This window comes from Lutjanus erythropterus, chromosome 12 (assembly GCF_056507025.1).
Source record: "Lutjanus erythropterus isolate fLutEry1 chromosome 12, fLutEry1.hap2, whole genome shotgun sequence".
Classification (NCBI taxonomy): domain Eukaryota; kingdom Metazoa; phylum Chordata; class Actinopteri; order Lutjaniformes; family Lutjanidae; genus Lutjanus; species Lutjanus erythropterus.
In genome coordinates, this window is record NC_139328.1 from 6141012 (window position 1) to 6167290 (window position 26279).

At 41.6% G+C, this 26279-nt stretch overlaps 1 protein-coding gene across 3 annotated transcripts in view; it reads left to right on the plus strand.

Annotated features, from left to right (window-relative positions):
* Positions 1-26279, plus strand: part of LOC146317472 (SPRY domain-containing SOCS box protein 4-like) — a 100986-nt gene that overhangs the window by 18692 nt on the left and 56015 nt on the right. The window contains exon 2 of one of the 3 annotated variants that reach the window (XM_084732867.1): positions 9745-9845. The exons of 1 other annotated variant lie outside the window; for it this stretch is intronic. The gene's annotated coding sequence lies outside the window, so the exon portion shown is untranslated. Of the gene's footprint in view, positions 1-9744; positions 9846-21138; positions 21363-26279 lie in introns of those variants that run through there. One more of the 3 variants, XM_084732868.1, reaches the window with a different exon arrangement.

Here is a 26279-nt window from a genome sequence, read left to right on the forward strand (position 1 = left end):
ACAGATTATGTCAAAGCATTTAATTTCAAATGCTCCACAGAAATGAAAGTGTATTTCCTTTACCGGGAAAATTAAATGAGTCAGGATTGTTCTTTGTTTTTGTTGCAACAGTGATAGATTTGGTTCAGTCGGAGGAGTGAATCATTTATCTCTGTTCACTACATCTTAGCCTTTCTTACCCTCAGGCATGCAGAAACTACAGGTTATATGAATTCCTTTTTAAATTACAAAAATGTGAGATTATTGGTCATCTTATCGGTATCGGTCACGAGAAGCAGTTATTTCCATCGGTCAAAAATTTTAAATATCTGTAATAAACTAATGATCAAAATGTTGGTCCAACAGTTTTATCCATTGATCTGTAGCCAAAAAAGTGTAAAAGAAGTGCTGATTATCAAGTTTAGTGTGTACAGGAACCTGCAGTTATAGTGTGTTTATGCCTGAATCATGGTCAGTGTGTAGAATACAGGATACTCCATAATATAGTGTTTTAAATACCCAGTTATAGATTGCTTTTTAAACAGCGTAGATAGATGGAAAATATTTCATGAAAGCGGCCACTCGTTTTGGTTGATCTCAGTGTTTCCCTCTTCATCCTTACTCCTCGTGCTGCAAAAGAAGAACAATCTCTCTCCATACAGTCTCATTGTTTTGTTTAGGGAATGAACATACAATTTCCTTGTCTGTTTTTTTTTTTGTTGTTGTGATAAAATTGGTCCTAGAATTGAAATGATCTTCTCCCTCCTGTGTTATTAGCCGTTCGTTTGATCACAGCCGGGGCCTGCGTAGTCTTTGTTTTCTTGGTTTTCACCACCGGAATTATTTCCAGCATCATCTCCTCTTCAATCGCCTCCCGTCCCGGCGTAGAGGACCTCGAGTTCGATACGGGTTCAATAGCCTTTGAGCGCACACCAAACTCCATTTCAAACTGAGTGTACTGCAGCTCTTAGAGAACACTCAGAACAGAAGCACTGTACGTCATCCAGTCGGCACTTTGTACTTTACTACTGAAATGATACTGTGTGTGTGTGTGTGTGTGTGTGTGTGTGTGTGTGTGTGTGTGTGTGTGTGTGTGTGTGTGTGTGTGGAGAGAAAATACACCATCTCTTGTGGAGGATTATAGAGATGATGAGCACTCAGTGAAGCAGATGTGTGTGAGTAGAAGAATGAGTAAGATAATGTTGTGAGAGGAAGAAAGATGTGTGAAAAGCCGTAGCGAGAGATAGAAATAGTCCACTCGAAGTTTCTTGGACCCAGTAATGTTGTTTCCTCTGAACTTTTATGATAGAAATCTCACGTACAGGCCGACTGGATGAATTCAACTTCGTTGCAAAGAGTGGGATGTTGGGCAGTTTGCCTAATTAGCATAATTAGTTCATTAGCTAAGACACTGGTTCCCAACCTGGGGTCAGGACCCCCCTTAGGTTGCTCTGAGGTCCGAAAAATCAGATTTGCACATGTCAGCTAAAATCAGAATTTCAGGGTTCGTACACCTTTTTCACCTTCTAGGGTTGCGAATTTTGCACATTTTCCTTAACTGATTGTTGAAAATACTTACAACTGAATAATCTTTAATAATTAATAATGTATTTTGGACAGTAAAGCTTTGGAATGAATCACATATTCTTTTGGTGAATGTTTGTGCATGTTTGGGCTCAGCTTTCCTTAGAAGCAAGTAGGTGGGGCTCCAAGGAAAAAAAGTCTGGGAACCACTAGGAGTTAAGATAAGGAAGAAAATCAAAAATTAGTCACAGACTTCTCAGAGTAAATTTATTTTACTGTCCTCGAACGGTGTAGTGCATAAAAAATCAAAAGCATTTTGTCCCCATTTCATGCCCTTGTAGCACATTAATCATTAATGACCATATTAAATGAAGAAAATATTTATCTCAGGTGTTTTTTGTTGTTGTTGTTGTTTAACTATTTTATCATTTAAAAACTAGCATAAAACTACCCTTGCATCAAAGCGGATAAACGATGCTTGCAGTTGCAGTCTTTTTTACGACATGTTATGAAACATTCAGGATTTCGGGACTTCACCTGGACCACCTTTCTAAGTTAACTAAAAGTAAAATTATAGTCCTTTCCAGTTTTGTTGGCACTTAATTGGCTCATTATGCTAACTACTCAAATTGCTCATCATGCAACTCTTAGCAGCCAAGCTTATACTCATTTACTAAGCCTATAAGTGACATTTTAATCATATAGGTTCATAGGAAACAACATTGCTGGGTTGCATACAGCCCATGTAGGGGTTTCCAGTGGACTAAAAGGGCAGCAGGTTCACATAATACAGAGCCCATCCCCCACTTATCATTTATTTATACATTCATTTTTGTTTTTCATTTAGCGGGGAGATCTGGGTCAGACTCAGGAGTGTGTGTGTGTGTGTGTGTGTGTGTGTGTGTGTGTGTGTGTGTGTGTGTGTAAGAAGGAGAGGAAGAAATAAAGAACAGGACAGATGTTTCTGTACAGTGGAGACTGAAATCTGCCAGTTTAAGACGGACACATGAGGCTGCTGGCAGTTATGTGGACAGATGCAGGATATGAGACAGATACAGAGACGTGAGGACAGACTGGCATTCAGAGAGACGGACAGATGTGAGCCAGCTGTTCATCATCTTCCTCCCCAGAGCCCCTTTGGACGGAAACCAACAGGTGTTTGTATTCAAATGACAGATGCAGACAATTTGTGGCTGCGTGTTTTGTTGCTGCAGCGCGATAAGAAAAGCGTCGGTTTGCTTCAGGGTTTCGGCCTCTGAGCCGGTTTATCTGCAGCTGTAACAGATCTGACTGATCGCCTTGAATTAGTCAAAGAAACAGGAGGTGGCCATGAAACTGGAGAGCCTTACAACATGTGTGTGTGTGTGTGTGTGTGTGTGTGTGTGTGTGTGAAAGAGAGACAGAGAGATCGAGACAGCAGGAAGAACAATAGGACAAGACCAGACAGCAAATTCATTTTTTCTTGATCGATTGATCGTTTGAGCCAGTTTTCAAACAGAGGGTTCCATTATTTGTTGTTTCCAGCTCCTCAGATCTGAAGATTTGCTGCTTTTATCTGTTTTTTATGATAGTAAACAGAATATATATTGATTTTTTGGTTGTTGGATTGCAAGACAAAGGAAGCGACACTGGGTTCTGGGAAATTGTCGAGATTCAACATTTCCTAAACAAAGTAATTGATCAATTAGTCATGAAAGTAAAATAAAAACATATTCTTTAATGAAAATAATCATTGTTCGCAGTCTGGTGTGTATTTCTCTGTTGGCACACAAGAAAAGACAATTGCGGATGAGCATCTTAGAAGCTGTGAGCTGTGACATTAAAGATTCTCAATTTTTCTTCCTGTTTTGCTTGAAGGTCTCCTTTCATTATTGTATAATCACCTGAAAATACGATTTTTGTGTTTTTTTTAACCTTAGAAGGAGCCCTTTGTCTGCTAAGTTGAACTGCCGTGTTTCTACAGTAGCCCAGAGTGGACAAAACAAACACTGGCTCTAGATATCTAGATTTTGTGCGAGTTTCACAACCATCATAGCTTCTCCCACATGCTTGGAAGCTCAGACGGACATACGTAGATGCCACACTGGCCTTTGGATTGTGCATCAATGTTGTCGCCATATTGGACCAGGCAAGACTGGCCTGTAAACAGGAGAGCTGCAGGGTTTTAATCGAGAAAATAACACAATAACATTTACATTTCTCATCTGATTTCAATGAGTTTTTATATTCAAGGGGAGAAAGTCCATGCTGATCGTGCAAACAGCAGCTCACCTGTTTACAGGTATTTTACAGGCATTTGTTCACAGTCCAGTAACATCCTCAAATGTCCAGGAGGCAAGGATATTCAGTTTACTGTCATATAGGGGTATAAAAAACAGAAAATATTCACATTTGAGAAGCTGGAATCAGAGAACTTTGACTTTTCTTCTAAATATATTACTTAAAACGATTAATCAATTATCAATATAGTGGCTGATTACTTTAATAGTTGACGATTAATCATTGCAGCTCTATCAAATTGGCTGAAGCGTTCATTGCAGCAGCTACCTATCTACATGAGATGAGGTGTATGCCATTAAATCCTACACACTGGCTTTAAACAAGCCTAAGAGCTAAATAGCACAATAATAACACACTCCCTTTAATTGTGGTTTGTTTGACAACCGTGCTGATTTAATCTGGATCCATGAGCTGTCAGCCAGGACCTGACAGACAGAAGCATTCTGTGTTCGAGGTGAGGAAATTGTCCAATATCCTGCCAGTATACCTGTAGAGATTTTTATTTTATTTTTTTTTTTTTGAGGAAAAGCTTGCTGCCGTCACATAATCGAAAATTCCTGGTGTAATATATCTCTTTTATACAGCAGAGTGGCTCTAGGGAAATATTTGGTCCATTCAAGGGGAAAGGAAGAGAGGGAAAATGTCAGGGAGATGGAGCGATGAGGAAACCGGTGGAGATATGGAAACGATGGAGCAGATGATAAGAAGCTCATTATTCTGTTCCTATATTTGGCTCTCCATATCCTCCTCTCTTACAGTGGAGACATCCTCTGTGTAGGCCTGCGTCCTACTGAAATCTGTCGCCCGCACGCCTGTCTGTCTCCGTGCGCCTTCTCAGTACTTCTGTGGTTGTCATGGCAACATTAGATCGTCAGGCATGTGAGGGTGTTTTCAGTGAGGTTGATGTATAATGAGCCGAGGTCTCTTGTTTTCAGAAGGAGACGTTCATCAGGTTGACCTTTTCCCCCCTCGGCCACGGCAGAGGAGCAGGCGTGAACGCACGAGGCCGTCTCCTCCTGCTGCGTGGAGTCTGACTCGCTCCTCTTGTTTGTAGCGGCTCTCCTGTCATTAGCGGCGAGGTCTGGCTTCATTTCACTTTTCCAGCACAAAACTGAAACGCATCACTTGGCGCTCGCGGTGTTTAAATGTTTACTGATGCTCTCATTCGCCACAGCGAGTGTTGACTTTTCTTTGTCTGTGAGCAAAGAGAGATGAGAGAGTTTGGTTACATTACACACAGTAACCTGATTAAGGCTCCTTATTCAGATTCCAGTAAGATGCATAAATAACTATATTCACTTTTGCACACATTATGGATTAAACTGTAGAAAAGTGCCTATAACAAGTTTCTCAGAGTCTCAGCAAATCCTCACATTTGAGAAACCTGAATAGGCAAATGTTTATATATCCCTTAATATGTGCCTTTTTTTGTCCATTGACTAATTGTTTTAGCACTACAGTGAACTGAATAATACCGTCCATGCTAAAGAAAATGTTTAATTAAAAAAAAAAGAAGATGAGAAGACAGACACCACTGTGATGTCTATTTTTTCTTGTCATGAACTTGTTGTGTGTTCACGTACGCAGCCTGGCCAACAAAAAGTCCACCACCTGGATTTAACTAATCAAATAGTTAAGATCCTTCCATTGGATAATTACTGCAGTCAAGTTATTTAACCCGAACTGATGCAGTGAGGAGCTTCTCATTTCTTAAACAGCCATGTCAGAAGACGTATCCTGTGGTTGTGGAAAAGATGTTTCTCTGTTTCAGAACCTGCATCAAGCAAAGAAAACAACTAAGGACATTGGTGAAACTAGTAAAACTGGGTTAAGAACTGTCCAACGAGTTGTTAAAACAGTAGAACTCACAACTGTTTAATAGTGAAAGAAAGAACATTTCCACACAAACAATGTGAAGAGAACTCAGGGGATTGGGACTAAACAGCTGTGGAGCCTTAAGAAAACCACTTATCAGTGAAGCTGATCAGAAAAAAAAGGCTTCAGTTTGCTAGGGTGCATAAAGATTGGACTCTGGTTCAATGGAAAAAAGGTCTGTGGTCTGATAAGTCCAGAGTTACCCTGTTCCAGAGTGATGGGGGCATCAGGGTAAGAGGAGAGGCAGATGAAGTGATGCTCCCATCATGCCTAGTGCCTACTGAACAAGCCTGTGGGGGCAGTGTTATGATCTGGGGTTGCTTCAGTCGCTCAGGTCGAGGTTCAGCAACGTTATGATGTCAGCTCACTGCCTGAATATACTGAATGAGCAGGTTTTTACATCAATGGATTTTTTTCTTCCCTGATGACACGGACATATTCCAAGATGACAATGTCAGGATTCATCAGGCTCAGATAGTGAAAGAGTAGTTCAGGGAGCATGAGACATCATTTTCACACATAGACTGTCCACCACAGAGTCCAGACCTGAACCCCACTGAGAATCTTTGGGATGTTCTGGAGGAGACTTTACACAGCGGTCTGACTCTCCTATCATCAATACAAGATCTTGGTGAAAAATTTTATTGCAGCTCTGGACAGAAATAAATGCTGTGACACTGCATAAGATTATCAAAACGATGCCGTGGTGAATGTGGACTGCAATCAGAGCTAAAGGTAAATGAAATATTAGAGTGTGTGACTTTTTTTGGCCAGGCAGTGTGTATAATATATGAAACAGCTTCTAAAGCGAAATTCAAATATTTCATTACTTTTTCAATGGGGCAAAGATTGCTGGATTGTTTTATGGTTAAAGGGATAATTCGTATTATTTGAGGAGGGGTTGTATGAAGTACTTATCCATAGTCACTGTATATCCTGTAGTAGATGTGGTCAACATGCCCCCAGTTTGGAGAAGCAGCTACCTCAATTCACAAAATCCCAACTACCCTTTAAGCACACCAGGCATCACAAGCAGGAGCAGTCAGACAGATTTTAAATACCGTATAGTGTGTCACCACTTTAACCTGCTCATCTAAACCACTTATTTGGAAATCTAAATGAAGCTAAATTTCAAAATTATTACCCAGAATGTCAGCTGTACACGTACTGAATCTGAACATGTGGATGAAACTGTTGAAACTATCATTAATGAGACCCAGGTTAAGAAAATATAAGTATTGTAGCATATAGAGATACAAAATAAGATGTTATTTTTGAGCATTAACAGTTTTAGCCTGGCAGATGAAGCAGTTCAAAGTCTTGGATGGACATTCGATTCTCTGAGTTGAATAACCAGTACAAAAGATAAGCGATTGCTTTAGATGTCTGATTCTTTGATTAAAAAGTTGATTATAAAAGTCAGTGGCTATAAAAATGTAAAGGACAGGAGCTGACTGCGACTACCAAAGTGCATTTCTATGAGAAATATTCAATCGCTCAGTTTTAATTTCCGTTGTGTGTGCCACTAACAGCAAAATTCAACATTCAGTTAAATATAGTTCACTTTCTGGGTCAGTGTTATAAGAATTCATGGACTACAGTGTTGTGTTCCAAATATTAAAAAAGATGGGGGGCTTTTTGCCTTAATTAGACAGGGACAGCTGAAGAACAGACAGGAAAAGGGGTAAAGAGAGAGGATGACATGCAGCAAAGGGCCGCAGGCGGGAGTCAAACCAGCGTTCGCTGCAGAGGACTAACAGCCTCAGTATGGGAGGCGCATGCTTTACCAACTGAGCTAAATGATGTAAACCAGTGGTTGAAACATAACTGTGCAGCATTGTTGAATTATCCAGGAGACTCCTGTGTGTCTCGTGGTTGCCATCTTAATATCAGAATATTGATTTGAATGTAAATGTAGAGCACATACAGGCAGGACTCTGTGAATGAGTCATCAGAATGAGTGAGGGAGAGGTCAAGACAGAGCTGGACAGACAGACAGCGAGTGACACCTGCAGAGGGCTGCTAATCCCAGAGTAAAGTAGATTACTGTAGCAGCCTGGTGCTCCCTCCCAGTCTGCTGCCTGGAGGAAATAGAGCTGCCATAAGCTGCTGAGAAACTGCTGGCTGTGCTGCTGTGTTGACCAGAACGCTGCTCGATATCTCGCGGCTCCGCTCTGGACTCCTCGACTCCTCTTTGACCCGTCTGTCATCCCCTACGTGTCACTTAACCTACTCTGCCGAGTCCTGCTGTCGGACAAGGTCTGTCTGTTTGTGTGGCTGCTGTCACTCTGATCTGTGCTCTGTGTGTCTGTGTGTGTGTCTGTTTACTTAACACACAAGTGTAGCTGCAAAGAGCACTTGAGTTACTAAAAAGGTTGTGTTTATGCAAAGAAATGACACGAACATTAATGACAATTTTACGCTCTTTTCACCCACTGGGCAGTTCTGACTATTTAAAGTATTTTTCTGTTTAGATTTCCCTGAATGTCTTCTTGTCACTCCCATGCTGACAAATTCATTTTGACAAACTAAGTCTCTCTTTTTGCTTTTGTCTGTACATACATGGAGTGGACACAATGCTGACCACAATTTATCTTAAAATGCAATAATACCACTTTTATATGTATATTTTCATTACAAAGGTGCAACACTTCACATGGGTTTGGGGCAAAAATTCTTCATTTTTAATTTTTTTCATCGAAAAAGTGTATATACTATAAACAGTTCTTGTTAGGCGCAACTTTCTGTGAAAATATCATAGGAGGTCATCACAAATCATAATTTAGTAATAAGCCTGGTTGAAAATTTTCTGTCAATATTGATACTTATTGATCATGTGGGTCATGACTGACGACATGTCTTGTACTCCAAAGGGTGGATGCGGCTAAAGTGATAAAATAAGTTTGTTATATTGGGCATACACAAAATCAAATATCACTTTTAACATAGTTTTTGACCAAATACCTCTATTGATATTTATCAATATTGTATAGATGACTATTGGTGCTTTCACAAAGTAGTAACACAATTATGATTTTTGATAAATGAGGCGAAAAAGCATATAATGGAACAGCTAGACAAATCTGGTACATTCAGAAAAATACATCACATAACTATAATGTAGGCGTTAAAACCAGAAAAATACAGCACTTGTGCCATCTCATGATACACCGAAACCTAAGAAGATATCTTGTCTCATATCACAATGTGATTTAAAATCAGCCCTGTTTGAGCCTTGAAGGTTAGAGCTTTAGACTTGCTGGTGACTTACACACATGTGACTCACTCCCACCTCTGCACTGAACGTAAACATACATGAAAACCCTGCAGGGCGTCTTTAATTCTTGCAAAAGTGTGAATAATTTTTTTTTTTTTTTTAAATAATTCTAACATCTGAAAAGTAATCTGCTGTAAATAAAGATGTCTTTCATTTTTTAATTTCCAACCTCAAACAGCTTTCACAGTTTATTACTTGTTTGCTGAATGTCTAAAATTGCTTTCTGGTTGTCTTCACTTGACAATCAAAATTTTTTGGTCATCTGAGTGGCTGTTCAGCCTCACAGGGTGAGTGATGCTGCAGGTGTTCTGGGCTTGAATTACAGGCACAAATTATGTTCCCTGATGGCACCGCTATTCCTCCGTTTTGCTGAGTTACACACAAACACGCAGAAATGTTGACTCTGCGAGTGAGACGGATGAAAACAACAGGCACGTCAAACTTCGGGGGGGGACAGACCTCTCTGTGGGCGCTGGTGTCGTCTTCGTCACGCAGGGTGACAACACGACAGAGTGCATGTCACCCTGCGCGACAAGGCTAATATCACATTTTGTAAATGGGTCTCTTTGCTCAGCATGACATGCGGTAAATGGAAAATATGGAGCTGGAGGTTGATGGGAACTTTAAATGCTGCTCTAGCAGACAGATTTCGTGACCCACTGTGACACAGTTTCTGAATGCACAACACAGCAGAGAAGAGGGAAAAGGGAATAAAAAAAACTAAGTACATATGTGTCTGCATGTATTTGTGTATTTGCCGAGTTCAGTCCTGATGGCTGATATCTGTGTCTCTGGTTTATTGATGACAGGGAACCCTGCAGTCTACATATTTGACTGACCGTGCACCTTTGGCCCTGGCCTGGACAAACACATGCAGGATAAAGACATGTCGGTGTAGACTGAATACTGGGTAAGGTTCATTCATTCATTTCATAAAGTTTAAAGGGATAGTTTGGATTATTTGATTTGGATTTGTAGGAGGTACCCCCCACCCCTCCCCACCCCAGTTTGGAGAAGCAGACAGGAAGCAATGTACTGCTGTGGACAGGGTCAGCAACGAAAGGTATTTTAGCCACTTAAAGAAAAGGTCCACTGAATAAAAACTCAGTCTCAGTTTAAGTGTATGCTGTATCACTTTACTTTGCCTTCAGACGGCCTTTTCTGATGGGAAACAACCCAAATATCTCTTCAAACCAACCAAACTTCATGGGCAAAATTTTACTTCACAGAACATGAGAGTTGCAGGTCCACAGCTGCCTTGATCTGTTGATTAGTTTGTGTTAACATTGTGTGACTTTGTTGAATCCAAACTAACCTTAGACCAGCAGGTAAAATGACTGATTTTATCCATGGAGTTTGGTTGATTTGGAGAGTGAGTGAGAGAGATATTTGGCTTATATAACTGCATTTTCCCATCGGCAAAGGCTGTCTGACAGCAGAGTAAAGTGGGGAAATATGTTGCTGTGCACAGCAGTTCATTGCTTAGGTTCCATGCTGGTACTCCTCTCTGTCTGAAGCCAGGCCTGTGCCAACTGGCATCTGCTGTAGGCTGACTATCAGTCAAAAACCTCTTACAACCCAACATTAAATAATCCGAACTATCCCTTTAAAGTACATAACCTGCAACCATCAGCTATTGTCTGTCCGGCACCTTCTTATTGTTTGCATGTCTGTGGGTGCAGATACGTCTCTGTGTCTCCGCTGATTACCTCAGTCTCTGTCTCTGTTTTTCTATCTGATCGTCTGTCTGCCTGACTCTGACCTGGTTTCTTTTGAAATCGTGACTCAGGTTTCATAACAATGGTTGATTCAGTAGAAAATCGCCAGTGCAGATATACTACGCGGGTGTCACAGATGCCATGTCCATGAGCAACTTAGGCTTGAAGCTCACACCCGACGTATGACTGGCAGATGCGTCTGCACTCGACTGGTATGAGGAGACGATGCTGGACGTGTGTCACTGTGGTTTATTAAGATCCCATTTCCTGTAGTAGAAATGAAAGATAAGCTGCTTTCACACAGTGCAACATGTTCATGCATGTGTATTATGTTGGCTATAAAAGGTCTATAAGCTTTAGATTTCTGTAAAACAGCACATAGGAGAGGCGGCAGTGTACCAGAAGCAATTTGATATTGTGGACGCACTGTTTTTTTCCGTCCCCGTGGTAAGCTGCTGTATATTGCAATATATGGCAGTAATGTTCTTATTGTTGCTGCCTGAGCACAAGCTAAATTCACAATGCACCTTTGAGGTGACACTTATGACTCCTGGCCTTGCAGGTTGGCTAGTAAAACAGATTTACCAATATAACTTCACCACTGCCGAGTCCTTCATATTTCAGCTGTTAGTGACTCACAGCATGCGGTCTATTTATTTTGTGGAACAGCATTAACTTTCTCAGTAGCTGGGGTATGTTTAAAGGGATAGTAGTTTGGGTTATTTGATGTGGGGTTGCATGAGGTACTTGTTAAAAGTCAGTTTGGAGAAGCAGAGAGGGTCCCATAGCACTATACTGTTGTGGATGAGGTCAGCAACAAAAGGTATTTTAGCCATTTAAGAAATGGTCCATCTAAAAAAACTCAAAACCAGTTGAGGTGAATGATATATTTAGAATATTTTCACCATTATTCTTTGCCTTCAGACATCCTTTTCTGATGGGAAAGCACCCTTACATAAGCTAAATATTGCCCTCTCCAAACCAACCAAATTCCAGAGGCTAAATCAGTCATTTTACCCCACGGATCACGGTCTACCACTGCCTTGATCTGTTAGCTTTTGCGTGACATTAGTGTTTTGAAAAGTTAGTTTGGATTCCCTGAAGTCACTCAGTAATACAAACTAACAGACTGAGGAAGTGGTAGACCAACAACTCCTCTGTTCTGCAGAATGAAATGACTAATTTTGCCCACGGGGTCTGGTTGGTTTGGAGAAAACGATATTTGGCTTATAGTGCGGCAGTTTCCCACTGGTAAAGGCTGTCTAATGGCAAAATAAAGTGGTGAAAATATTTTAAAAATAGTCTACACTTAAACTGATAGTGATCTTTCTTGTTGCCTTTTTGTGGGCAGTGGCTAACCCTGTCCACAGCCATACATTGCTTAGCTTCCATGCTGTGGGTAACACACTGAATCTCAATAAGTACTTCATTCAAACCCACTCAAAATGATCTGAACTGTCCCCCACCCATTTGTGATTTGCAGTATGTTATTCGTTTGTTTTGCTGAACAGCACAAGCTAGCTCAGTAGCCGGGGTGCCTTTAAGCTAGTGTGTTTTAGCACAGCGTTAACCCCAAACCAAAACGTCAGAGTCAGCACTGCTGCGTCTGTAGCTGTAATGCAATCAGCGCTTCAGAGTGATGATCTTAAAGCTGTTGAGATTCTCTGCACACGTTGTCCAGGCCCCTTTAATTGAAGGATTTGGCCTTTATGAGACATTTAATTGACAAATGATACAGCGACGTAATGAGAATCTGCAATCGGAGGTCAAATTTGTGTGCCTTTCTCGCTCTCAGTGGGTGGGAGACAACCACCTATCACAAGCCGATCTGTGTGTGTGTGTGTGTGTTAATGATTTAGGGTCTCTGTGGGACACTGAGGGGAGGACTTGGCACGTGGCAACGAGGGGTCAGCAGCGACAGACGCAGACCAGCAGATGTTGGAGAACGGGGGGGAGGAGAAGAGAGGTGGGGGCACGAGGAAGAGGACTGGCAGTGGGAGAAACTGTGGGAGGAGAGGAGTGGCAAGGGAGGTGTTGGGTTGATTGATGGATGGGTGAGCAGAGATAGAGGAGCACAGAGAGGGAGGAGAGGGTGGAGATGAAGGGCTGGAGGGAGGAAGAGGGGAGGAAGGTGAGGAAGAGGCCATCAGGCAGCTATAAAAAAGAAAAAAGAGAGAAGGAGAGACATTAATTCAACTGAAACATTAGTTGTCCACACACTCCTGGAAATAAAAGCGCTAACTAGAACAACAGAGTTCTCTGGCTTGTCCCCATCAAAGAACACTTTTTGATTTCTGGTAGAACCTTTTATTAAGGTTCCTCTTTCAGAGAGTTCTACCTAAAACCCAACATAAAGGGTTATACTTAGAACCATCTGTGAAAGAATGACAATATGGTGTATTGGTTCCACCCAGAACCCTCTCTGGGAGTTCTATCCAGAACCGTTCCACCTTTTTAAGGGTGCTAACAAGAACCCAGTCAGAGGGTTCTACCGGGAGCCCTTTTTTATACCATGGGTTTTATTGAGAACATAGTCTGAGGGTTCTACCGAAACCATAGTCTTATAAAGAACCCTTTCTTCAGAAACAAAAACTTTTCAGAAGCAAATGGTTCTGGGTTCTTTTGGAGCCATTATTTATTTATTTATTATTTTATTTAAGAGTGTAGACTCAACCCGTGTTTAAAATGCTTTCTGAAGGTTATTTATTTATTTAAAAAAAAGCTTGTTTAGTGTAAACAGGAGACTCTGACATATGATTGACATGTGATCTAAGGCCTCTTTATTGTCATGTGACATATTTTTGAGAACTCTGACTTGCTGACACGCTCCATTCTTCAGACTTCAACAATTGTGAAATTCAATGCTGTGGAAATTTGCTGTAACTGCCGGCTTAAGTGGGTTACAAAAGCTGAATAAGAGCGTGAACATTAATAAAAAAGCCTGACAATGGTGGTGCAAATGGAAAACTTCGCACATTTAAAGCAGGTTTTCTGCTCTTAGTGAAGACGAGTCCTTTTTTCAGCTGTACACTGAGCAGAGAGCAAGCCACAGACATGATACCCTGTGACAGTGTAATTGAAGAGTTTGAAAGAGAGAGGGAAAACTGCATGTGTGCTGTACAAAGTGAGGCTGTGACTCACTTAGAGAGCTTTCCTATAATGAAACAAGACATGGAAAGGTTGTGTTTTAATGGAGGGAGAGAGGGAGACGGAAATGAAAGCAGCAGATCGCTGTCTGTCCCTCCTGCTGCCTCCATTTACCATCATTGATTGTGCAGCCGGGCTGAATTAATGCCTACCTGCTGTACTCAGATGGCCGGCATCTGTATCGATGTGTGTGTGCGAGAGGGAAAGGAATGGAGCGCTGTGTGTTTCACCGAGCCTTTCTTTTGTGTTCACACAGGACGCCAGCTGAATATTGGTGTTCTCGCCTTCTCATGAATGTCCTCACAAAGAAAGATGAGGACGGCCCTCTGATATGAGGACATTTTTTTTTTTTTAACCAGGCACTGCTCCTTTATGGGGCTCTTACAGGGTGAGGGCGGGGGTTTAGTGCAAAGATTAGAATACAGATTAGATTTGAGTTTGATAAACTTAAATAAAGGTTAGTTGAAGGTTAAGATGGGTTTAGGGTTAGGATTAAAAGTATTAGCATAAATTTTACGAAAAGAACAATACCATAAAATATTTCTTTAACATACTCAGTTAATGAAAGCTTTCCTGATAAACTAAAAGGGCACTCCACCACAGCCAGTACTCCAGTCTTATATATGTCTGGATGTATTTAAATAGGCTTATTTTCATTATATTGTCTTGTAAAAAGCAAAAAGAGGAACTCATTTCTTACATACCTGCTGCATAAGTTTCTCACAGCATGGCATTCACTTTTATCACAACGGGGTCATGCACATGCAACAGATTCAGTTCATCTTATCATAGGCAGTGGTGTTACAATTGAGCTCACGATGTTGCGTTAAAATAATTAGCATGCACCCTGTGATTTGGATCCGCTTGAAGTATGCTGACCCCTTCCACCAAGTTTCACGAAAATTAGGCCAGTAGTTTTTCCGTAATTCTGCTGACAGACAAACAAACCAAACTGAAAACAAAATCTTTGACCTGTTACACTGGAATTTTACAGATTATTTCTTCATGTTTGGTCACGTTAGATTGCAGTTAAGATTTAGGCATAAAGGAAGAGTTCAACATTTTAGGAAATACGCACATTTGCTTGTATACTGAGACAAAAAGATTGATACCATCATGCCTCTTGGACTGATGGGGCTTTTCAATTGTCACTGTTGGCTGTGGCGATTTGCATTTCCATTACCACTTTTATCGCACCGAGTTATGCTAAGTCATGCCCAGGATAGACCTTCTCCACGTCTGACGTTTTGTTTCTCTCCTGCGTCGCTGTTTGTACTTTCAGGTATCTACTTTATTTTACTGTTCATGTTGCTTTCAGCTGGAAAGGAGAAGATAAAGTATTTATCCACCATTTTGCAGTCGCTCAACCGAGCTAAGGTCATCTTCAGTTAAAGACACGCTTTCAAGCAGGTAGGCCTGTTGTCATGGAGATGCAAATCCCTGCCATGCTGGGCTGATGATGTGACGAGTCAAACCAAGCTGAGCCAAGCCAACACGTGTTTGTAAAAGGGGGTAAATATCTCCCAACCAGCACCTCTGAAGCTCACTAATAAACATGTTCTAACTCTTGTTTAATCTGAACTAAAACCAACATGTAAAAAGGACACGTTGTGGTTTTATGAGGGTTTGTTTAAGGGACTATTTTTCAGCTGAGGCTCACTGGAGCATCCCATGTTCCTTGCAACCGCATGGTGAGGTTTAGACTCACTGTGCCAGGAAATAGTCTGGCACATAACCCCTATAAAACACAATCAACTATCAATTTTCTCATCAAACTCTAACAAGAAAGTGAAAAAGCTTATTTCCCCAAATATCAAACTGTTTCTTTAAATTTTAAATGAAAGTGGTTTTAGGTTAGGGAAGATAATTAGAATCCCATGGATGTGAAATAGTGATTATAAGTGTTTGAGTGTGTTTGTGTCCAATATTGAAAACAACAGCTGATTGTTTGAGCACAAAATCAGCCAATGTGTCCTTCATCATCCCTCTTTCATTATTACCTCGTCCAAACTGGCCGCCTGGCCTCCTGTCGCTCTGTCTCTCAGCCATCTGTACACGTAATTCTACCATCTACTGTTTCTCTTTTTTCACTCTCCTCCTCTTTCTCTCTCCCTCTAACTGTCCTCACCCTTCACCCCAAGGCAGCACGTTTCAGACCCCTTGTTCCTCCCACTCCCTTTCTTCTGTGCTCCCGTTCTCCCCCGTCCGTCCGTTCATCTATCCCTCCTTCCCTCTCTGTCGATCCTTTTCCCCTGGGCCGTGTGGACAGTTGGATGGCTTTGTGTTTGACACGTGTGTTGGCAGGAGGCGGTGCACGCACACATACACACCCACAAATGCACATGCACACACACTTCCAGTTTCTATTGTCAGTAAGCTGCTCAGCTGTGAGGCCCCTAGCCCTAATTCTGTGTGTGTGTGTGGGGCGAGGACAGGGCCCCCATTGTCCTGCAGATTAACTCTCACACACACATACACACACACACACACACACACACACACACTCTGCCCAGACCCCATGGGGTCCGTTAAGTGTGAATGTGCCTTGAGGCAGAAAATCAGGGGGCAATTTACAGCAGGGTCCTTCGGAGAAGATGGGGGATGTACCGCTGGCTCAATCCTCCGTTTGAAGCTTTGATGTCCAACTGCATCTTTGGTTCTCATTCAGGATGATAGAAGTGAGTCTGAATCCTTTTATTAGACAGCACAATAACCGAAAATATGTACAGGAATTTGATTTAGCGGATTTTTGCAGGACACTGACAATTCACAGATGGACACTGACAGATGCAGAAAACAATGAAAAAAAACAGTAAACTAGACATATTTTCACCATATCAGGGAACATGTGCCCTCAAATATAGTGTAAATAGAATGTAATTGCTGTGATGCTAAACAATACAATAAATTTTGGTGATCACTGGTTTGAAGCAAAGCCTCCCAAAACTAAAACCCGGAAAAGCCTCTAAATCCAGCAGATTTAGGGGGGTTGAGATTGTGGGTTTGTATTTTACATGCAAATTAAACTGTAAATTAGCAGCAGTAAAATAATGAGCTCAGACTTCATATACTCAAACATTCAACCTGTCTATAAGCTCACTGTCTTTACAGCTGATCCTTTGCTATCAGTGAAGCATCTCCAGGTCCTGTCTCGCAAATCCAGACTTCCACAATCCTCTTCTAGGTCTGGGAAGGAACAAAACTTAATTGGCATTTGTGGAAGAATTGGCAGGTTTCTGCAGCAAACAGGATTATAGCAATTAAGCTTGTTTATACATACTCAATCAAGAATTTATATCCTGTGTATACAGCTGTCCGAAATAAAAGTCCTTAATTTAGGGGGAAAATCATTAGGGAAATATTTCCCCAGACCATTAAACCTGAACTCGGCCTGTCAGCGTCACGACTTTCATGGAAACGTAGCCTCAGGTCCAGATTTCTAACCTGGCTTCAAAGCCCCCTCCTCCTCCCTTACCTGTGTGTATTATGTTAAGCCCACAGTGACTGCTTACATTCAACACCATTGACCTACATCGACTGCTGTCTAGAATAACGGCAAGTCAGTTAGACGGTTGAGGTTGGTGTGTGTGTGTGTGTGTGTGTGTGTGTGTGTGTGTGTGTGCGCGCACATGTATGAACTCTGTGTGTGTTTATGTGTGTGGGGCAAAGGTAATGTGTCAAACCCATACGTCTGCTTCAGGTGATCCATAGCCACCAGTGTGTGTTTGTACAGATCTGCACATTTCCTCTTTTCCGACGCTCGTCTGAATGAGGCCGATTGACTTGCTTTGACGTGTACACACTGTGTGTGTGTTCCTATGTGTGGCTGTGTGTTTGTGTGCGTTCGTTTTGAATAGTTACCAACGAGTCCAAAACATATATTTTTCTTTTTTACGTGCGTGTTTTAACCTTTTTAAAATCTTAATGAGTTTCAGGCCTGTCCCACAGACTGTACAAGTGAATTTGATTTATAACAAAAGTTTAAACCACTCAAATGTTTGTCTGTTAAATATGAGGTCACCTCAAGCCAGGACTTCCTGAATTGTATTTCACCAACCCCCACCAACACAGCTCCTTGTGTTGTCTCAGCGCAGGGCTGATTTTGGTCTGAACTCTTGCTCAGGCTACAGCGAGCAGCAAGTGAGCCTGGCTTACAGCAACAGCTAGTGTGGTTCTGTCAAATGACAAAATGCACCTACTAGCACTCTTTAAAGGTCAAGTGTGAAAAGATAAGGGTATTTATTGGCAGAATACAGCAAAGATTGAATATAATCTTCAAAAGAATGTTTTCATTGCTGTATATTCACCTGAAAATAAGAATCTTTGTTCTTTTGCACCTTAAAATGAGCCATTTATACCTACAGAGAGCATGAATCCTCTTCGATGGCCACCGTGTTGCCTTACCATATTTATACAGTAGCCCAAGACAGACAAACCAAACACTGACTCAAGATATGACCTCACACATTTGGCGCAAATTTTGCAGCCACTCATGGTTTTCCTGCATGCTTGGAAGGGGAGAGTGAGACGTGGTGTTCGCAGTCTGCTAGATGCCAGCAAATCCTACACACTGGTCTTTTACAGTTCACCAATTAACACAGTATATCTTCTTTATTTTATCCGTTCAAAATTGAAGTGTAAAAACAACAACTTGCTGTTTTATTGATCCGTTGCCAAGCAACCTGCAGAGACTCCAAGAATTTGCTGGTCCTGGCAAAGAAATAGTCCAGCACACAACCCAGAATAAAACAGTTCATTTTTGTTTTTCAGTTTGGTCTTTTGTAAGGAGTGAATTAAACTGGCAGTTAACCACTGACCGGTTAGCTTAGCAAAGCTAACCTGGCTGTAGTTTTATATATAACGGGCAGATATTAGAGTGGTGTCAACCTTTATTGCTTGTGCTTTTTCACTTTCTTGCAGAGAGTTGCATAATTCCCAAAATGATAAACCCTTCCATTAATGTAAGATTTAGGGGTGTCTATTAGTAGAACATGGCAGAAACGAAATATAATATTCATAAATATGTTTTAATTTGTGTATAATCATCAGAAAATGAGAACCTTTGTGTTTTTGTTATCTTAGAATGAGCCGTTTGCAGGTTTTCTGGCCTTCGTAGGTTCTCCTACGTGCTTGGAAGGGAAGATTTAAGTGACATGTTGGCAATCTGCAAGTTCTACCATTAGATGTACAGCTAGATGTCACTAAATCCTACACACTGGTCATTTAAGTGTGTGATGTGCATTTGTGTATCCATGTGTGTGTGTTGGCTCCCTTGATTGCACCAGCTCCTAATTAAACACATCCTCTTTGTTAATTGCAGATGTCTGAGAACAAAAGTCAGACAAAACTGTGATTAACTGTCCCACAACTGTCTCTCTCTCTGCATGCTACACTTGAACACGTCTGCAGACATGTGATGTAATGATACGGTCATGATATATAGTGGGAGCGGTGGTGTTGCGGGGAGTTTGGATCCCTTGTGTTCCCTGCAGCCCTGGGAAAAGGAAGTCTATACAGGAAGTGAGCTGGCTGGGCCTCAGTCCTGCATGACTGCGAACACTGTAGTCTGCTTTCACCACTGAAATGTATGTGAAAGTAAGCATGTCCATGCTTGAACACACACACACACACACACACCAGTACTACTGCACGAGAATTTTTATGTGTAAGTGTAAGGGCATGTTGATGTGATTTGCTTTTAAATGCTGCATGACGGTGAGAAGTTCCAGCAGTGACAGAAAAACCTGACCACATCTAAGTAGTGTTTTTTTTTTAAATCTTATGTGCTATTCCAGACTCGTTCCTCACCTCCCCAACTTTGTGAATGAGTGATGTAGCTGCGGGAAAAGGCTCCAACAACTGAAGGCTGATAAATGGACTTAGTCATCACATCACCTCAGTGCCAAGTTATGCAGTAATGTGGGCAGATGCACAACGTGATGACAGGAAGGAACAGGGAGCGATCAAGTAGAACAAAGCAGAACAGGTCATAACCCAGATAGTTTGGGGTGTAATGTGTCAACCGCGGAAATTTAGGAAAAAGAAACAGCTTGTACTCGGCAACAATATTCCAACATTGTGGAAAGAACCATTATTTTTCCTGATTTTCTGGGTTTCTGCAGTATACTACAAAAGTCCATGGAGCTGACACTTATTGATTAGTATGGATTATTTGACGTGGAGTTGTGTGAGGTCAGTGAATTACCTGCAGCAGATGGCGGTTGGTACGGACCCGGTTAAGAGAAGCAGCATGGAAGCTATGTAATAAAGTGCTGTGGACAGGGTCAGCAGCAAAATGTATTTTAGCCACCAAAAACCTGCTAATATTTATAGTATTTTCACCGCTTTACCTTACAGTCAGACAGCCTTTTCTGATGGGAAACCATCATTATGTCTACCACTGCCTCATTTTGTTAGTTTGTTTGTGTTATTGTGTGACTTCCGTGTTTTAAAAAGGTAGTTTGGATTCACCAAACTCACACAATAACATATAAAAAGTCTGATAACAAACTGATCGCGTTTCTTCAACTTAATTTAAGTTGACTGAACTCTGTACAGTACATTCACTCAACACATCATTTCAAGTCAAAAGACTTTCAAGTTAGAAGAACTCATGTTTATAAGTTCTGAAATGTTCTGTAAATAAATAATGATGTTAATGAATGGAAGTCATTGAGAAAAGTTTAGCTGATTCTACTGAATTCCTGGGTGATTTTTTTTTTTCAGTGTACATATACGTGTGGTGAAACATGACATGACTGGCATTTTTCACCCTGACGCCTGAATATACACATGCTCCTCTCGTGCTGTGTGTGCGTGTGTGTGTGGCACGTGTAGGTGTGTGAACATGTGTGTTGGTGTGTGCCTCTCTCTAACAGAGGGAGAGGCGGGGGTTGGTTTGGTTGGCTGGCTCGGTGTGAGCTCTTTGTAAGAAGGGGGGAGTCAGGCAGGGGAGGGAGGGAGGTGAACCGGGTGTTTCTCTCAGCTGCCTGCTGGTCTGGTTGCTGTTGGTAACTTTACTTGATGAGATCAGAGGGGATCGGCTTTCAGCCCTTCATGTCTCTCTCTCTCTTCTCTCTGCTCTCTCTCGGAAAGACTGAAGTGGAACTGAAACTGGAGTGGGGCTCCGCTGTTGAGGTCTGTAGTTGTCAGCGGAGAACGTCGTGATGGCGCTGCCTTGGAAACACTCTTTAGAGTTGTGTTGGGGGAAGGTGGCAGCAGTGGTGGTGGTGGTGGTGGGGGGGAGTGTGTGAGGAAGAAGTGATAGCCTCGGGACAGATAAGCTCCAGGGAAGGAAAAGAGGGAGGGAACAAGAGCAGGAGGAGGAGGGAGAGGTGGGCAGCTCTGTGAGGAAAGAGGGAGTCTCTCTCAGTCTTTCTCTCTCAGTCAGACTTGCCGGCTGCTGGTCTCTTCTTCCTCCCGTCTACTCGGGTTCTCTGTTCCTCTGTGTGCCGGCGGCTGGCTGGAGGAGTTTAGCTGTGTTTTGGCTGCCTGTCTGGATTTGAACATGGACTGAACAGCTACACGCAGCGAGACATGAGAAGAGCCACTGGAGATTCACTGTAAGCAGCTTGATCTGTTCTCTGTGCTGTCTACAAGGTGTAGTGTGTCATCGCTGAAATATGTCTCACTGAGAGAGATTGTTGCTATTTCAGGAGTGTGTGAGAGTGTATTTGTGGAAGAAATAGAGTAGCCGCTCAAGCTGTGTATGATGACAGTTTATACAGTGATATACAATGTATGTCTGAGTGTTAAAAGTAGCTTTAACTGTGATCAATTTTATATTCTGTTTCCATTGTGTGTATTTGTGGAAGACGCATCTGCTCCATCTGTGTGTGATGATAATTTATACAGTGATAGCGGGGTGTGTATTGGCAAGAATCTGGCGACACGATATGTACCAAGATACAGGGATTATGACTCAATATATTGCGATACTGTAAGTTGATATATTGCTATTATTTTAATCTAATTTAAAGAAAACTGTGGTAGTATAAATATCACATAGTCATCTGCATAAAATCTGAGTTAAAAGTTTACTTATTTTTTTTATAGTATTATCATTATTATTATTATTAACAAACTATTAAATTAATCACAAACTCTTCTGATTTTAGCCTCTTAAATGTTAATATTGTCTATTTTTTAAACTCCTTTATGACAGTAATCTATAAATCTTTGGGCTGTCGACAAAACAAGATGTTTGAAGACATCATCCTGGGTTTATTATCACAATTTTCTGACATTTTATTGCCCAAAAAAACTGATTGATTAATGAGGAAAATAACCAACATATTAATCAAAACATGACACCCACGTGAACCAACAATTTCCGCCCCTCTTTGGCAGAGACAGTTAAGGCAGGTCACCTGTTTTGCTTCTTTGTCATACACATGTGCTGCTTGACTCGGTTTGACTCGATTTGATTTGGCTCTTCAGCCCAGCACAGTGGAGTTTGCACTCGATTGAAGGTGTGTATTTACTGATGAAGCACTCGTCTTTAGTCGAGCCTCTGAGCCTCTTATTTCCCTTAAATTCTTCACATTAAAAGTCCCCTGTTGCTTTGTTATCTAAAAGCTTCTATAATGAATTAGCAAAATCAGGAATTGCTTGGATTTCATTAGCAGTAACTTAATACAACTCCTATCCCACTGAAAGTTTAAATGAAAAAGTTAAATAAAGCAGATACCTGAAAGTACAAACATCGACGCAAGAGAAAACTAAACTTAAAACCACAGAGATTCAGTTAGAAGCTACAAAAGCAATGAGAGCTGAACACACTGACACGTCTCTCTGCTCTCCTGTACAGAGTTGACTCTTGACTTTCCAGTGCACATTAGAAAAAAATAAGTCTTTAAGTACGATCAGTTTTCCATGATGAGCCCAAACATTGCTGCTGCTGTTAACCCGCTGATGATACACTCAACATTTTCTTCTGTTATGGATGCTACCATGCACTCAGCCTCTCCTCCTCCCTCTCTCCCCCTTCCTTTGCTTATCTTCTGTCTCCTTTAATTCTCTTAATGGTCTCGAGGCCCCAGCTGGCCAGCTGGGATACCCCTGTGTCTGTGTGTGTCTGTGTGTCTGTGTGTCTGTGTGTGTGGGTGTGTGTCCTTTTGTTGGGGACAGATAGAGAGAAGAGAGTTGTGGGATAAGCTACCCTCGGATTTCCCCCGCTCACATACAATAATAGGATAGATCCTGCTTTCTATTTTTAAACACACTGTTTGTCTATATGTTACAAACACCCCTAATCTGACGCCTTGCTCCACACGCTGCCTGCAGTAGCATTTTCTCGCCATGTTGTTGTTGTGTTTAGTCTATGGATCGGGTTGGGAAGGTGTATTTGTGTGGTCCATCCTGGGATAGGGAGATAGCAGCTCTCCTTTTCTGACTTTATCCTTTTGTTTTGTCAGCTGCTGACCTCTGTTTCTCTCTTTCCCCGTCTCTTCCATTGTTTGTGTTCTCTTTTATTTCTGCCAAATGCATACAGACGTCCTCCATCGCAGCCTCTGCTGCCTGCTTTTTATAGTCAGTCCCTTAATTTAAATAATCGCTCTTTTTCTGCAACGTCTTTCCTTTCTTTCTCTTTGTTTTCTGTCTTTCTCTGGTTGCAATCTGAGAACGGTGGGGAGGCTTCTCAGTAACTCTGTGTTTGTTTGTGTGTACAAGCTTGTGTGGATGTACTTTTCCCTGTCAGATGTCCTGGCACAGCACCCTTTGTTCCACTTTGCACAAAGCAATTTTGGAGGACACCAGAGAGAGACAAGTGCCCCACCATTGACTGTGTGCATCTGTGTGTGTCTGTCTCATATAGCTAAGGCTGCAGTTATTTCCATTTTCTGTCAATTATTGTTTGACTAATTGATGATTTGCTTAGCAGTGAAAAATGCTCTTTTAAAGTTATTAGAGTATCCAGAGTGACATCCTCAGAAATATTAATATCTAATTTACAATTATATTAAACCAAGAAAATAAGCAAATCTTCACAGTCGAGAGCTGCAAACAGCAGCTGTTTGGTATTTTTAGTTATGCAGCGGGGCTCTAGAGATGACAATGGTCGGTTCACCACATTGGCTCAGACTGAAATATGTCAGCAACTATTGGATGGACTGACATGAAATGTCATGCTTTGTTCCATTTACCTCAGACATTGGAGCTGGGAATGGCGTCACACCCAAATCAACCATGTTCCAGTTCAACAAGTCAGAAAGAGAGACGCCTCCCAGGAAAACCTTTGTAGTGCTTGATAACAATGTTTTGTGCATACAAGCAGCGTAGCAACATGTCCACCGATATATATGAGTTGGACTGTGTGCAACTGATTTAATAAGACAAGAAAAAAGACAAGTGCTAATAAAATGCCATGTTGGATTTTGAGGTTGGGGTTAGTGAGGTTCCTCCAACTTTTGGAAATTTCAGAATGGGAACTCAAAAATTCTGACAACCATGGTGCCCATCGTGAGATCAAAATTTTATTTGTCTAATACTTTGGTTTATAACCAAATACCTGAAAGGCTATTGGCATCGCTATACTATGTGATTAGCGCTTAATGGCGAACGTAAGCATGCTAACACACTAAGCTGAGATGGCTGACTTAAATGATGTACGTTGCTTGAACGGAAACGGATGAAATGCATGACAAAGTCATGTTTCCATCACTGCTGATCGGAGCTGGAGCCAATAAATACCCATGACTACTGGAGAGTGATTTGGCCTGAGAATTACACTGATTGTACTCTCCCTACTAAAGACAAAAGACAAATATCATTGGATGTTAATGGGTTTTGTCCTGTTGCTTAAAAAATCACTAATTTACTTACAGTTTTAGCTCTACAAAGATCTCTAAGCTCCTCAGTCTCCCTCTCTTAAGTGTTAAGTGTAGTGGACCAAATTCTGTTGTAGACGTCATTCCATCATAGTGTTTTTACAAAAAAAGAAATTCATGGCTTGCGTTTGGTTTGTGTGGGTGTGACACGTTTCATCACACTCTGCAAGCAGCTTTGGATGTTAAACGAGTGAGGCAGCAGCAGTGCGTCATATTCAGGCAGACTTTGATTCAGTTTCATTACTGCTGGGGTTGTGAATCTGCCACCTGATTCTACCGCTACCCCAGAGAGCTTTATGGATGGCACCGCCAAGGCCTTCTGTGTGTGTGTGTATGTGTGTGTGTGTCCATGTGTGTGTCTGTGTGTGTAAGAGAGAGATGAATAGGTTTTGCGTAGGTGTCCGTAAAGGAGTGCTCAATCACTGTAGCACTAATAGTCTTCCCTTAGGGCACCATGGATTTTAAGGTGTCACAGCAGTCGTGAGAAAATATAAGAACTTAGTAGCAGACTGGGTGTGTGCGTGTGTGTGTGTGTGTGTGTGTGTGTGTATTCATCCATCTTCCTTATTTCAGTCTGTTTATATGCACTGAATTGTATTATTTAGTTTCAATTCCTTGATAACCAACGAAGCAAGTTCTGTATTTAAAGGGAAAGAGCAAGGGAGTTTTAGGAGGGAATTTTTCATTTCAAGAGAGGAGCAGATTAATGTGAGCAGAGGAGGAATATGTGGGAGAGGGAACATGATTCATTAGGGAGACGATGACTGGAGTGACATCGTAAGGAGTTCAGACCGTGATGGAAGAAAGAAGGAGAGACTCTGCCTCGCCGACTGGAGTGGGAATACAGAAAAGTGATGCATCAGGGAAATTTCACTGACGGCGACCGACAACTTGTGTGTAAAGGTCATTCCTTCCACAAGTCAATTTCATCTCCATGTGAGGGAAGTTTGTGTGCATCGGTGAGCTTGTGTACTAACATGTGGCTGTGTGCGAGTTTGCTTGTGTTCTGTGTTTTGCAGAGCAGCGCTTTTCCTGCATGCTGAGCTCGCTATTGATTGCCGCATGGTAGACGCTAGGGCATTTGGTGGCAGGCCTGAGATAATTTGTACCAATTGATAGGGTGTCAGCTCCGCCGCCGTCTCCATGGATTTACTGGTACAGTAAGCCAGAGAGACAGAGAGAAAGAGAGACAGGGACAGAGACAAATGCATAGGGGAAAAAGTGGAGAAAATTGTAGAAAGTAGAAGAAGGAAGTGGAGTGGAGGGGAAAAACAGAGACGGGAACATTTTGTTATAGATACCCAAAACTTAATTTATTTTTCTGATGTTTTATTTCTACTCCTTACATTTTAACCCAGATGTCTTTCATTTGTTGCTTAAGTTTTGCGTGCCACCTTCCCAACATCAAGGCTGATTTCAGTCTAAATCAGTGTTTCTCACTCCTGCTCCTCGGGGACCACTGCCCTGCATGTTTTAGGTGTTTCCCTGCTTCAACAGACCCCATTCAAATTATAAGCTCATCATCAAACCTCTGCAAAAGCCTGATAATTTCTTCATTTGAATCAGGTGTGTTGGGGCAGGGGAACACTGGTCTAAATGGATGAGACAATAACAAATAAAAAATACAATTACTTGGTGTTACGCATCGGT